The following is a 15,354-nucleotide window of genomic DNA, read 5'->3' as shown; positions in this document are numbered from 1 at the left end:
CTTTCCTACCTAAGCTTTATCAAGGCCCCAAACTGGTTCTATGGGATTCAACTCGCAGTGATAGGACTGCAATCTTAGGACATAATATCTAGTCTCCTCTAAGTCATCTATGACATATTTGTCATAATAGTTTTTCAGTAACTTGCTATTTGAAGAAGTTCGACTTTGCCCCAGGCGCTATTCGTAACCAAAAAAAAAAAATGACTGTAGGCTCATTTAGAGTTGGTGCAATAATTGCCATACGAAACGATTCTCATAACAAAATATAATAGTTAAGTTACGATAAATATACGGTAATATTCTTGATTGCATTTATTTAAGTTAAAAGATGCCGGCAGTCAATCAGAATGCGACTTTACCACTTGTATTTTTCATAGTGTTAGCTGACCTACTTGACTCACCAAATTTATCAAACCATAAATTATAATTCGCCAGAACTGTCTCTAAAGGGTTCCTAAAATCTCCAGAAAAGTCGTTTGTCTCTATCTTTGAAATTCTGTCGCTAAATGACTTCAAAGAGACCTGTCGCTGTCGTTGGCAACACTGACGCAGAGGTCGACTATTCTTGCGATTGCGCTTGTGCAGTTGTCAAGTTCCTACAGTTCATTTAGTTCAACTAGTTGGCGTATTTCCGAGTTTGTGTGAGTATATGTTTCAAGTGATATAACATTTATAATTATGCCGCCACGGAGAAGAAGTCAGGTGTGGATCCATTTCAGTGAAGTGGAAGAGGGTAAAAGAGCGAAGTGTGTCTATTGTTCACAAATTATAAGCATTGTCTGTAGTTCTCTAGGTAATTTGCAGACACACATATAATTAAAACACCCGACCGTTTGTACTTCAAGAAATGAACCATACCCACAAGAAGTTAGTTCTGAAGCATCAGATGAAATTATAGACAGAATCACCGAAATGCGACCTCCTGATAAGCCTTTCTCAAGCGGAAATGCTAGTTAGAGAAGTATCGGTGACTATACTAGAGTCAAGAAACCGGTTATTGTACATAAATGAAAAATAATTGACGAACAATTTTTGCTACTTGCTTTACGTCGCACCGACACAGATAGGTCTTATGGCGACGATGGGAGAAGGAATGACTAGGAGTGGGAAGGAAGCGGCCGTGGCCTTAATTAAGGTACAGCCCCAGCATTTGGCTGGTGTAAAAATGGGAAACCACGGAAAACCATATTCAGGGCTGCCGACAGTGGGGTTCGAACCCACTATCTCCCGGATGCGAGCTCACAGCTGCGCGCTCCTAACCGCACGGCCAACTCGCCCGGTTACGAACAATTAATGAAACTGGTAGTTAAATGCTACCATCCTTTTAGTATGGTGGAGGAGCCCGAATTTGAAGATTTTGTAAATTAGCTGTGTCCAAGATATAATCTCCCAACTAGAAAAAAACTATTTCCACCAGTTTATTACCACAACACCGTTGAAAAGGTGCAGGAACTCCTAGAAGATGTACAGGCTGTTTGTCTTACAGCCGATTCTTGGACATCCATAAATAAAGTTTCTTGGCCGTCAACGCCTATTATATCAATACTGATTGCCAGCTGAGTACAGTTTTATTATAATGTGTTGAATTTCGGGATGGGCACACTGCTGAAAATTTGTCAGGGCGCTTGAAAGAGACAGTGCGTGGGTGGGGGTTAGAGAATAAAGTTGTTGCTGTCGTCAGTGACAAACCCAATAACATTGTTTCTGCAATTAGATTATGTAACTGGCGGCACTTGTCATGTTTCGCGCACTCAGTAAACCTTGTGGTGAAGACAGGATTGCGCAATGGTGACATACATACAGTCATACAAAAGCTAAAGGCAATAGTAGAATATTTCAAACGAAGCTCGCATGCCTTAGCTAAACTGCAGTCTGTTCAAAAACAAATGGGACTACCCGAGCTCAGATTGAAGCAAGACCTAGTGACGAGGTGGAATTCTACGCATGATATGTTGAAGCGGATTGTTCAAGCAAACGATGCTGTAGTTTCCACATTAGCTATTTTACAAAGCAGTGATGACCCAACATAAGTGGAGTATAGTGGAATATGCAACTGAAGTACTTCAGGTATTTGAAGAAATAACAGTTGAAGTAAGCTCGGAAAGTCTGTATCCAGAGCTAAGGTGATACTGTTTGTTAGGGCAATGAACAGAAGGCTTATTGCGTACGAACAAGATAAGAGAATTCCTGTTGAAGTAGTTTCTTTGGTAAAGACCTTAAAAGAGCAATTGTTGAAGCGTTTCAAAGACGTTGAAGACAATGAATTGACTGCACATGCGACAATACTGGATACAGGATTCAAAAAGTATGGTTTCAACAATGTGTCTAAATTCACCGCAGCTAACGATTCGTTGAAGAAGAAAGTGTGTGCAGTAAATCTGCGGCTGGATCACGAGCCAGCAATTACGTTATCTGTGGCAGGACCTGCATCTTCTAGCCTCACGTTGTCACTTTGGAAAGATTTTGCCCGCAAGGTAAAAGAAGTGATCGCCCCTTAAAACCCGACTTCAGCAGGAATTGTTTAATGAAATAAATACTTGCAGGAACCTCTACTGGACACAAGGGAAGATCCGTTGAAGTGGTGGAAGGAAAGGAGAGCCGTCTATCCCTGCTTGTACGAGCTTGTAAAAGGAAGACTGTGCGTAGTGGCAACATCTGTTCTCTGTGAAAGGATTCTCTCTAAGACAAGGCAGATAACAACGGAGAAACGAAATAGACTTACTACAGCAAAGGCATCCCAAATTATTATTTTTTCACCATAATTGGTAACTTTAAGAATGCATTCGATATTCTCCAAATTAATGGTTCAGGTAATTTCAATTCTTTATGAGTATTTCTAAATAATTGAAGTTTCTGATAGCTTAACTTTAAATAATGTGTACACTGTATATTTCTTTACCAAATTCTCTTAAGTTTATTCATATTTTACAAACTTGGGCTATATTTGGTTTATTTTTTTAATTATAATTTTTGAATGTTATATAAAAACTACCAAGAAGTGTCTTATAATATTGTGTTCTCCATACTGAAATAAGCTTGCTGTTTTATCATATAGAAACATACCAGCGTATTAATTGTACTATATGTATGTGTTTTAATATTTCTTTGTCATGTTTATCATAAATTCAGTCGCATTTTTTATACTTGGGCTTAATTTTGTAAATATTTTCTGTATGTAATTTATACCAACTCTTAGAAAGTGCCCTTAAATATACTTTTCCAAGTATTTAAATAAGTATACTGTTTGATTTTATGGAAACCTATCCACGTGTTAATTGTACTGCATTATTTTATGAACCAAAGTAAGTAATTGACGAAACAGGTTTAACGACCTAAACTGCAAATAGGTTATTTACGAACTGTTTCTTTAGTTCGTATAGGTCTCAATTCACGGAATGTACCGACTGCAGGGCATCCACATGTTCTGCAGGTCTGTTTCGTTAAGGGACTAATTCACTGAACTAGTATTAACCACAAAGATAGAACATACTATTTATTACACATCGACACAAACATGATACATACACATGGCTACCGCCATTATACATCAATTTTGTCTTCATTGTCCCATCAGGAATCACACACCACCGAGTCCAAGTAAAACATTGATATTCTGCCAGTGTCCACCATTTTTGAGGCCAGGAGCAAATAAACATAACCAAATTTTCGTAACATCCTCCCACCTTTTAATCACATGATTAAAACACTAAATTCACAACCAAAACAAAACAAAAGCAAAGAAAATATCTACAAATTGAGACGAGAGGGAATTCGTACCTTCCTCCCACATCTTGTAGTAACCACTCGTGGAACAGTTCTGCTAGAGACAGGCACAGCAGGGCTCTTCTCCTTGACCTCTTCTTCATTCTGCCACTCAGCAATGGGAGTTGCTTCCAGTGGATAGATGTTCTGCACAGGCCGCTCCAACTTACCACCAGCAGTCTTCACCATGACCACCCTGATAACATTGTCTTTCCCGGAATATACAGCAACTACTCTTCCTAAAGGCCGGTCCATTCTACGTGCTCCGTCACTTCCAAGGATCACTACTTCCCCAACCTTTAACTCTCGTCGAGGGTTCGCCTGACCTTTCCCCGGTTTAAGTTGTCCTAAGTACTCTACCCTGAATCTTTTGCGTAATTCTGTCCTCAGATGCTGCATATATCTGAATCTCTTTCCGTGGCTTATCTGATCAATGTGATCAATATCAGGCACTCCCACCCTAGGAATATCCTGAAGAAACATTGCTGGAGTCAATGCTAGTAAATCATCACTGTCTTTACATAAGTCAGTCAATGGTCGGGAATTAATAACTGCTTCATTGTCCATTAGTACTGTCAACAGTTCCTCGTAATACAAAGAGGAACGACCTAAGATTCGTCGCAACAACTTCTTTAGCATCTGAACAATACGTTCCCAAAAGACTCCCCACCATGCAGCCGTGGGAGGATTGAATTTCCAAGCGATTCTCAGACAACTAGACTCTACACTCACTTTCGTCCAGTCAAGATCACGGAATGCATTTTCAGCTCCCACAAAATTCCTTTCATTATCACTGTAAATAACATTTGGTCTCCCTCTCCGAGCAATGAATCTTCGTAACGCTTGAAGGAACCCTGGAGTAAACAAAGTCCTGATGAGCTCAAAGTGTACAGCTCTGAAAACAGCACACGTGAATATCACTATCCACGCCTTTTCACCCCCTCGGAGATCTAATGGGCCAGCCAAATCCACCCCTACAATCTCAAAAACAGAAGCATCTCCAATTCGATCCTCAGGCAAAGGTGCGACCTCTGTGGTAATTTCTTTCACTTGGTATCATCTACACCTGACACAGCTAGAAATCACCTTCCTTATGGTTCTTCTACCATTGACGATCCAAAACTGCTCTCGCAAAGTAGAGAGCAGAACTTGTACTCCAGCATGAAACGATTCCAAATGTTTCTCCATGGTCATCATGTGAACTAGCTTATGGTTTGCAGGTATCAGAATGGGAGTTAGGAATAATTCTTCATCGTTTCTTTCTATTAACCTCGTCTTGACTCGAAGTAACCTACTTTCATCTTCAAACACATTGAGATATTTGAGGGACGTCTGCTCTTTTTCCAAGCATCTCTTGCGTCACAATCTTCCATAGCCTCCTTTCAGCCATTTGCAATTCTTCCACTTCAAGTTCCTTTGAAGTGAGTTGTCCTCTCTTTCCTGCCGTGCTGTGGATGAATCGCAAAATCCAAGCTGTCATCCTGACAACTTTCGTATACTTTGAAAAATATTGAAGATACCATTTTTCTTCTGGTTTCGCAGAAACTAAAACAGTCCTTTCTTTTTCTCGTCATTGACCTTTTCTTCATCAGGCATGGCATCGTCAACAGGCCACTCAGAACTGGGCCATCTCATCCAATGAGGGCCCTCCCACCATTTCGACATCAGGAGTTTGGTAGCTGAGCAGCCCCTGGAGGGTAGGTCAGCTGGATTATTAACTCCACGCACATGATTCCAACTATCAGGGCTCGACAACTGTCTAATTTCCTTCACCCGGTTGGCCACGAAAGTTCCCCAGAATTCTTTCCTCTTGATCCAGCAGAGCGCAGCTGTCGAATCCGTCCAATAATAAGTTGAAGGAGGAAGCAAGACGAGCTCCAATTGAACAAGCTAAGAGATCCAAACGAGAAATAGTAGTTTTGTTCAGAGGTGCTACACGTGATTTCACATGTAAGAGTGTTACATTTGAATTTTGACCATCTTGTGATCGAAGGAATAAAACCGCGGCATATCCTACGCATATCCTATCGCAAAAAGTGTGAAGGCTCCAAGATTCCTGTGTTTCACAAGGTGCTATTTGTCTAGGAATTTTAATATCAGGCAATACGTTCAGTTCTTGAAGCCAATTTTCAAACTTTTTCCTCATTTCGTCCTCCATTTCTTCATCCCAGCTCATTTTCTTCCGCTAACTTTTCTGTAACAGCAACTTGGGTACTATACAGACAGGACAGGTGAAACCTGTAGAGTCAAAGATGCTCTGGGTAGCAGCCAATACATTTCTTCTAGTGATCTCACCAATCTTATTTACGTCAATTTGTTCACAAGAAAGAACATCTCTTGCTTTATTCCATCGAAGACGTAACACTGAAGTTACCTCAGAAGCAGATGAATCTCTTTCAGAAGAATTTAGCCATGTGTGCTCCCAGTTACGAAGATCGAACCGCGCTCTTCTCAGTAATGCAGTAGATTCTTCCATAAACATACATAATTCTTCCTCATTGTCCACAGAAGTGATATCAACATAAAACGAGTTTCTCAACTTTTCAGCTGTCTCTCGGTTGTCTGTACTATGTTTCAAGTGTAGATCTAATACTGCTTCTAGCAGAAACGGGCTGCAGTTCAGTCCAAATACTACTCGGCAGTGACGAAATGCCTTTACTTCTCTTTTCTCTAAATCCTTCCACCATAAGAAGCGTAACCAATCACTGTCAGTTTCTTGGACAGATATCTGAAGAAAAGCCTTTCTAATATCCGAAATCACCCCTATCCTATTCTTCCGAAACATCAAAAGAAGTGTGGGGATTTGTAGCAGCAAAGTAGGTCCTTTCTCGTGGCACTCGTTCAATGAAGGCGTATCCTTTGACTTGCAGGAACCATCAAAAACTGGTCTCACCTAAGTGGTAGAGTTGTCTTTAAATATTCCTCGATGTGGTAAATAATAACACTGAGCTTTATTTTATTCCTCTGGAACTTCTTCAATGATGCCCTCATTTATCCACTCCTGAAACACCTTTCCGTATTCCTCAAATCTTCCTTCCTTGATCAGCCTGTTCGAAACAGAGATCAATCTCTTTTCCGCTATCTCCTTGTTGTTCCGTAGATACTGACGGCTCTCCAGCCAAGGCACGCAACTTCATATCGGCCATCGCCATTAATTTTACTGTATTTTGAAAGTAGTTACGTGCGGCCTCTTCCATGTCTTCTCTCGATTTGTTTTCCACTGGATCAGATATGCCTATGGTATCCAAGTTCCATAAGTCAGCTATCGAGGCAGATTGAATGAACAGTGAGGTTGTATATACAGCTAGAGTGTAATTCTCCCCTTCCTTCAGTCTGCCTGTCACAGTCCAGCCAAGCGCAGTCTTAACGGCTACCAATCCTGATTCAAACTCATGCATTTCATCCATCAAAATATTTCTAGCAACAGCAGCTCCTAGAAGAACTTGCACGTCAGCTGGATCAGTTCTCACATCTGAGAGCCATATCTTTTTCTCTCTCATCTCCTTCATCCAGGGCCCAAACTTCAACTTTGGAATTTTACCACAAATTACCTTCTGATCGATTAACTGCAACGTTGTATTACACTGACTGACAGAGCAAATGCAACACCAAGAAGGAGTGGTTCGAAAGGGATGAAAGTTGGGGAAAAAACAGAGACGGCACGGACGAATAATTGATGTTTATTTCAAACCGATATGCAGGTTACACAATGCGCACGGCATCGACTCAGTAGGATGTAGGACCACCGCGAGCGGCGATGCACGCAGAAACACGTCGAGGTAAAGAGTCAATAAGAGTGTGGATGGTGTCCTAAGGGATGGTTCTCCATTCTCTGTCAACCATTTGCCACAGTTGGTCGTCCGTACGAGGCTGGGGCAGAGTTTGCAAACGGCGTCCAATGAGATCCCACACGTGTTCGATTGGTGAGAGATCCGGAGAGTACGCTGGCCACGGAAGCATCTGTACACCTCGTAGAGCCTGTTGGGAGATGCGAGCAGTGTGTGGGCGGGCATTATCCTGCTGAAACAGAGCATTGGGCAGCCCCTGAAGGTACGGGAGTGCCACCGGCCGCAGCACATGCTGCACGTAGCGGTGGGCATTTAACGTGCCTTGAATACGCACTAGAGGTGACGTGGAATCATACGCAATAGCGCCCCAAACCATGATGCCGCGTTGTCTAGCGGTAGGGCGCTCCACAGTTACTGCCGGATTTGACCTTTCTCCACGCCGACGCCACACTCGTCTGCGGTGACTATCACTGACAGAACAGAAGCGTGACTCATCGGAGAACACGACGTTCCGCCCTTCCCTCATCCAAGTCGCTCTAGCCCGGCACCATGCCAGGCGTGCACGTCTATGCTGTGGAGTCAATGGTAGTCTTCTGAGCGGACGCCGGGAGTGCAGGCCTCCTTCAACCAATCGACGGGAAATTGTTCTGGTCGATATTGGAACAGCCAGGGTGTCTTGCACATGGTTAAGAATGGCGGTTGACGTGGCGTGCGGGGCTGCCACCGCTTGGCGGCGGATGCGCCGATCCTCGCGTGCTGACGTCACTCGGGCTGCGCCTGGACCCCTCGCACGTGCCACATGTCCCTGCGCCAACCATCTTCGCCACAGGCGCTGCACCGTGGACACATCCCTATGGGTATCGGCTGCGATTTGACGAAGCGACCAACCTGCCCTTCTCAGCCCGATCACCATACCCCTCGTAAAGTCGTCTGTCTGCTGGAAATGCCTCCGTTGACGGCGGCCTGGCATTCTTAGCTATACACGTGTCCTGTGGTACACGACAACACGTTCTACAATGACTGTCGGCTGAGAAATCACGGTACGAAGTGGGCCATTCGCCAACGCCGTGTCCCATTTATCGTTCGCTACGTGCGCAGCACAGCGGCGCATTTCACATCATGAGCATACCTCAGTGACGTCAGTCTACCCTGCAATTGGCATAAAGTTCTGACCACTCCTTCTTGGTGTTGCATTTGCTCTGTTAGTCAGTGTATATGAACCATCGCAGCTGCTCACCTCTACATTGTACACATTGTGGTCTTCTTCACAGGTTTCAGCGCCTCCAAACAACTTATGAATCATCGTCTCTGTTTTCAAAAGTTTGTGACTCATTTCCTCAGCCGCCTTCTTCAAGATGTAGGATCTCTGGGATTCACTGTCTATCAATGCTCGGACCTCCTCCTGTTTCCCATTATGTGTCAGCTTGATGCACAATGTTTGAAGAAACACCTCTTTTGTGGCAGTCTGAATGTTCATGGAGATATTTCTCTGGTTTTCCCTGCCATCCCGAGTTCTAGGTTCAGGTTTCTCTTCAGCCCTTTGCATATTTAGTTTATGGCACATAACAACATGAGGGTTAGTGCACAAGGGGCATCGAACGTGTGCTTTGCAATTCCTGGCTCTGTCCCCTAATTTTAGACATGCAAAACAATTTTTCTTTGGCTAGCTTGTTACGCCTTTCTTCCAAGCTCATTTGTTGAGCAAGGTGACATTCCTTACTCTCATATGGTTTGCTGCAAAATACACACTTTCGCTTCTTGCCATCAAATTTCGCAGAGAGCAATGAACTCGCAGTTGGTAGCGATATATCTTCAGAAATTTTCCCCTCTTCCCTTCCCTTGTTTTTTCCTATCGGCTACACCGAAACCTGCCTGCGCAAAGGTAATCCTTTCTTCTCCCACCACTTCACGTTTAAGGAAATTAAGAAGAGTCTTCAGTTTATCTTTATGTGGACTGATAAAATCTTCATTCCCTGACGACTAATTTCTGAGCCATACCCTTAAAACATCTTCATGTAAGCACGATTCTACGAGGCGGAACAACATTGACCCACATTTATCCCTGGTTACACCTATGGATTCTAAAGCTCTTAACTTGCTCTCTAGTGTATCACACAAAGCGGCTATCCCTGATTTATCTTTCTTATGGGACACATTCTGGATTACCAACCCAATAAGCTCCCTAACGTAATACTCAGTCAAAAGATCCTCACGTCCAAACCGTTCCTTCATACACTCTATAACCTTTGGATAGTTTTCGGCAGTGGCAGTGAAGGTATTTACCAGTTCTCTGGCTCGACTGTCAGTTTTGGTGCCCTGAATCAGATACTGAAATTTATCTTCAGATTCTATATCACAATAATCATGGATTCCTTAAACATGCTCCAGAATCCGAGCCAATCCTATATTTACCCCCCCCCCCAAACTTGGCTACTTCCAACTTCGGTAGTTTTAAATTCTTTTCAGCTGTATATGAAATATCCGATCTGTGATCCTTAACTATGCCTACATTTTCAGTACATAAATTCGTCATCTTTAACTTCGTCCAAATTGCCTCTATAAGTTTCAATTGCCTCGTACTCATGGTTATAAACATCGTCCTCTTGTTCCAATGGTAGTTCTAACATTTTTCATCTAGTGGGGAAAGGACAGCACTTAACCTCTCCAATTTCATCAGCATCTTCTGTGCCGATTCCAGCTCAACTACTTCACTAGTTAAACTTCGCATTAGTTCGTTATACACCTTTGTAAAAGACGCCCGAATTGGTTTACGTTGTTTCACTAACCTTTCCATGGTCGTGTGCCTGTATTTTTCACTGACAAAAGAAATCGTACATACCGTATTCTATAGCAACTTTCTTACTTTACGCGTTATTATCACGTCGGGGTCACCATATTGTTTCGTTAAGGGACTAATTCACTGAACTAGCATTAACCACAAAGATAGAACATACTATTTATTGCACAACGACACAAACATGATACTTACACATGGCTACCGCCATAATACATCAAATCAAATCAAATCAAATCGAAATCTCTTTATTGCAAATGAGGTGTCTACCTCGGTGGCAAATGGTACACTAAAATACATTATTGTCAAGCACGAAATATTAAATTAACAAGGGAAGAAAATTTTCCTGTAATACGATATTATACAATTTACGCTAACAATTTTTTTCTATTAAACACACAGCTCATCCTTAATAAATTTATATTGTTTACAAAATTCTACTTATAATATCTCTCTACTACTTACAAATATAGACAACTGATATACAGTATGTGGAATTACTTCAAATGATACTATACAACTGGTATAAGATTAAACTTTACATTGCATTTATTTATATACTATTTGTTTTTTACCCGTTCTGGATCCTAAGTAGCGTAACGACGTGCTGCGTCTTAACCAGAGCCCCATTTGCCACCACTTTTCAGATTTCCTGAAGGCCCTTCACAGCTACCGTAGCGGTCCCAGGGCCCTCGAAGTCCCCATTGTACTTCACCCCTACAGGTAATCTCCTACTTTGGCTGTCCAAACTCCTTAGACCAGGGGATGGAATTAATTTATTCACACACATTTTTTTATTTACAATAACCTGCACTGGTCGAATGCCCTCTAACACTTCATTTTTCTCTGTTGCTGTTTATTTTCTTCTTGAATATCTGTACAGATTTTGGAAAAGGATCAAACACTACCCCTGGTAAACTGTTCCACTCCTTTACACCCTTCCCAATGAATGAAAATTTACCCCAATCGCTTCGGCTAAAATTCCTTCTAATTTTATATTTGTGGTCTGTCCTGCCGATAATAATTATTTTCCAACTGAAGCCTCTCACGGATATCTCCCCATGCTTCTTCTCTTGTATAGCCTCTATATAATCTTATAAGTCTAGTTTTCTCCCTTCTCTTACTTAAAGTTTCCCATCCAAGTTCCTTTAACATTTCTGATACACTACTCTTTCTCCTGAAATCCCCTGTTACAAATCTTGCTGCTTTCCTCTGCACACTGTCTATTACCGGGCGAGTTGGCCGTGCGCGTAGAGGCGCGCGGCTGTGAGCTTGCATCCGGGAGATAGTAGGTTCGAATCCCACTATCGGCAGCCCTGAAAATGGTTTTCCGTGGTTTCCCATTTTCACACCAGGCAAATGCTGGGGCTGTACCTTAATTAAGGCCACGGCCGCTTCCTTCCAACTCCTAGGCCTTTCCTATCCCATCGTCGCCATAAGACCTATCTGTGTCGGTGCGACGTAAAGCCCCTAGCAAAAAAAACACTGTCTATTTCTTTTATTAGGTATTCTTGGTGAGGATCCCAAACACTGTTTGCATTTTCCAATAATGGACGAACCATACTTAGGTAACTTTTCTCTTTTAATTCTTTGTTGCATCCTTTAAGTAGCCTCATTATGAAATGTAACGATCTGTATGCTTTTCCAACAATGTCATCCACATGACCCTTCCAGTGCAAATTACTTTCAAATCTCACACCTAAGTATTTGCACTTGCCATCTTTTTGGGATAACTACCTCATCCAAAGTATATTCAAATTCAGTTTTAAAACTCCTGTTTGTAAAAGTTGCAACAGTTGATTTGCCTCCATTAACCTTCATATATTTTCTTCAACCCATTGTTGGATACTTTCAAGGTCCCTTTGTAATTCTGAACAATCCTCAATGTTATTTGTATGTATGTTTAGTCCTCAGCCCAAAGGCTGGTTGGATCCTCAACAGTTCCGCCATCAGCTGTCACACATGGCCTAGAAATCACTGAAGAGGCGTACTAGGGAAATGAGGAGTGAGGTAGTTTCCCGTTGCTTTCCTCACCGAGCCAGAAGTTGCTATTACATATCAGTCTGCCAAGCCCACTGAAATGCATGCACTAACTGACCCTATGAGCAATATTTTCGCACCATTCATAGCAGGGACTGACTGCAAAAGGAATGGCATTACTAACATCACTCATACATCAGTCACTTTCATTTTGTCCAAGCCAAGGATAAGACAGAGACAGATCAATGAAAGTAACAAAATTGCTCTAGCCCATACCAGAAGACATAGTGCACTGTGAACACTAGGTCCTGCCAGCAAAGGCACCAATGTTATTTATTTCCCTGTAAACAATTATGTCATCTGCATACAATCTTATTTTTGATGTTATATTGTTCCCTAAATCATTTGCGTATATTAAGAAAAGTAACGGACCGATTATACTACCCTGTGCCATTCCCTTCCAAACTTTCTCTTCCTGCGATACATTATTTCCTACTTTGACTTTGTGAACCCTTGAATTTAGAAATGTTGTTATCCAACGTGTAACCCTTACGTCCAATCCTATTCCCTCCAATTTCTTTAATAATATTCCATGTTCCACTCTATCAAAGGCTTTGGAAAGATCTATGGCTATGCAATCTAACTGACCTCCTGAATCCAATTGATCTGAAATGTCCTGATGAAATCCCACTAGTTGTGCCTCACAAGAAAATTTCTTTCTAAATCCGTACTGGCTCTTCATGAACCATTTTTTATCATCACGTATCCCTCTGATGTACTTTGATATTAAACTCTCCAGTATTTTACAAACTGTACTGGTCAGTATAGTTGGATACATCACTCTTTTGTCTTCACTGTCCCATCAGGCATCACACACCACCGAGTCAAAGTAAAACATTGATATCCTGCCAGTGTCCGCCATTTTTGATGCCAAGAGCAAATAAACATTACCAAATATTCGTAACAAGGTCTTTAGAAAATATGAGCTTCTGTGTATGTGGCAAATATAATTTGTGGATTCTAGCTTTATTTCCTCTTGTCAGGCTGTTCTCTTGTTTTTAGCAACGAATTGTTTGGACCAAGTTCCCACGTATAGCCGCTATTAGGCGCAACGTGGAGTCTCGTTCGTTTGTTATTCACGTTCGAGAGAACGAACAGTCGGCAGGAACTTTATTTCATTTCGAACTGCTGCCAGATGTGTGACCTAGTTCAATAGTTCACTTTAGCGACTAGTTCAATTTGAACTACTCGTTCACGAACTACCCATCTATAGAACAATGCCCCTGCATGATTAGCTGCACTTAATGGAATGTTGTTTTCCACTAAAAATAAGTAAACAAACACTAGGCCATTATTACATCGTAAACATTATCTCCAGATTAGGCAAAAAACTTGGATATTTTATGATTTTTGTCCTTAGATTTCAAATTACCAAAATGATTAACAGACTTTACATTCTTAGTCAGGTCGTTTTGCCGCCATGTGCTATATTAATAACACAAGAACACACGGTAAAAGAAACGCAAATTTGTCACCTTTTCTCGATTTGAGTATACTGGGAATCCCAAGAAAACAGCTGACGTTTTTTCCTAGATTTACTCATGATTACCGATAAAATCGGCCATAAGACAAAATAAGCAACGAGCAATAATCACGTTATTTCACAACTACATAACCTCAACTTTGCAATGTTTGGCAATAAATATGAAGCAAATTAAGCGACGAATATAATTCACATGTTTTTTCGTAACTACAACATAACCTATGCTTTGTAATTCATGAAGAACAAACGAACTATTTTATAGACAGGGCGGTAATTGCTGTTATCGAACGAATCAATGCAAAGAACATGCGTACCCAGCGAACGGTTATATAAGAGTCAGTTTCCTTCAACACAAACAAACTGATATCGACTGGGATTCAGGACGCATCCCGTATTCCCAGTCGAAGACTAACGATCGGATGAATATAAATCAGAGCGATATTTGCTGGTCACACAGCGTGTATCGGCACGAATTGTAAAGAGGATCTTAGTGCGCAAAATATTATAGCTCATCCGCAAAACAACAGTCTTTCCATAAATTTTACGGACAAACCGTAAAAATTGGCAGGTATGGATATACAGTCACAGTTGTGTCCTCAAAAAGGTAAGGGCCTACAAGTCCAAAATCAACGACAGCGCACCAAACAGTAACACGTTCGCTGTGTGGAGGTTGCTCATGGATCTGTCGAGGATTGGTTGCGGGCCAGTACCAAAAATTTCATTAACGTAGCCTGCCTCCCGCAGGTACTGCCACCTTGACGAAGGCAATATGGCATTGCCGGGTGTTTCTGGAGGCCCGCATGTTCAAATGACCCTTAATGTTATGCTAGCGGGGTCTACGGATCCTGGTTGGGCCACCCAAGCTGGACAGGTCTAAGGCGATGAGCCAGACTAAGAGCCAGTGGCGTGCACTTAACCCCATCTACCCTGCGCTGCCGGGGTAACTAACTTTGTATTTACATTTTCTTATCTCTTCGAACGTTTAAAAAAATTAAAAACTGCGAACATCTAAACCAAGCCAAGTACAGTCATCTCGACAATCCGCTCGCTCTACCGCAGTTCAGGTGCTCCAGCGAGCTGTTTCCTTGCCGGCGCGAAAGAGAGCTACCCCAGCGACATTTTAAGTCGCTTGGTTGACGCATGCACTTGAAGCTTCCATATCCTGGGAGCGGGGCGGGGCTGTGGGCCCTCCCCCGATAGTAATTTACGGCGACAGGCCAGCTAGCTTGGGAAAGGTATGTTAGTTTTAATACTTGACACTCGAAATGTGCAGCGCTACACACTAGACTAAAAGAAAAATATCAATATGTTAACAGTATAGACACTTGCACATTGTCTTGTCAATAACTATAGAGCCAGTTTATGAAATCAATTGTAATGTACAAGAATATATTTTATTCTTGTATTTAGGCATGCATAAAGTTTTTCGAGCAATTCATTGATGGCACGTGTAGAGTATGTTTTCCGTTAGCAGCAGAAAAATAGTT

Source organism: Anabrus simplex, chromosome 2, assembly GCF_040414725.1.
Source record: "Anabrus simplex isolate iqAnaSimp1 chromosome 2, ASM4041472v1, whole genome shotgun sequence".
NCBI classification, from domain to species: domain Eukaryota; kingdom Metazoa; phylum Arthropoda; class Insecta; order Orthoptera; family Tettigoniidae; genus Anabrus; species Anabrus simplex.
Note: the sequence above shows the minus strand (reverse complement) of the source record.